General features: G+C 39.3%; 1 non-coding gene across 1 annotated transcript; it reads right to left on the bottom strand.

Moving 5' to 3' along the window:
• Nucleotides 1-204: 204 nt before the first annotated feature.
• Nucleotides 205-277, bottom strand: trnar-acg (transfer RNA arginine (anticodon ACG)). Its single transcript has one exon. It is a non-coding gene; the product is annotated as a tRNA-Arg (tRNA).
• Nucleotides 278-563: the final 286 nt, after the last annotated feature.

A 563-nucleotide genomic window follows, 5' to 3' on the forward strand; every position in this document is an offset into this window, starting at 1 on the left:
TAAACATACTCAATGAAAGTTTATCAGTGGAATCTTACTTAAAATGGCCAACTTTCTTTTGAAAATTAATGACCTAAGATAAATTTCTTCATAGAAGGTGACTGGATTGAGTAAACATTTGTCTGAATTGGTTCAAAGTTACTGAAAATACATTTTTTCATCGAAACTGAAATGGAGTTTACGAACTATTTTTAAAATTTACAGCGAGCCAGCCAGGAGTCGAACCTGGAATCTTCTGATCCGTAGTCAGACGCGTTATCCATTGCGCCACTGGCCCACATACGTGGAATTTGCAACATTTGCTACATATTGGCCAGACGGTTCAAAGCCGGGCAGAAACCAATACGTTTAAGTGAGGAAAGGTTGCTTAATTAATATTTTATTTACTGCCATCCCTAATGGCCCTTGAATTCAGTCAATCTGCTGTGTTGGAATTCAGCCTGCTTCTCTGCGTTTAATTTCCAGCGACAGTAACACGACTCAACCCCTAACTACTCCCTCTGTGAATCCACTGCCGAACATTACCCGAGTAGAATATCTTACAATCAAAGACATTGGCTCTT

Source organism: Mustelus asterias, unplaced genomic scaffold (genome assembly GCF_964213995.1).
Source record: "Mustelus asterias unplaced genomic scaffold, sMusAst1.hap1.1 HAP1_SCAFFOLD_1363, whole genome shotgun sequence".
Lineage (NCBI taxonomy): Eukaryota > Metazoa > Chordata > Chondrichthyes > Carcharhiniformes > Triakidae > Mustelus > Mustelus asterias.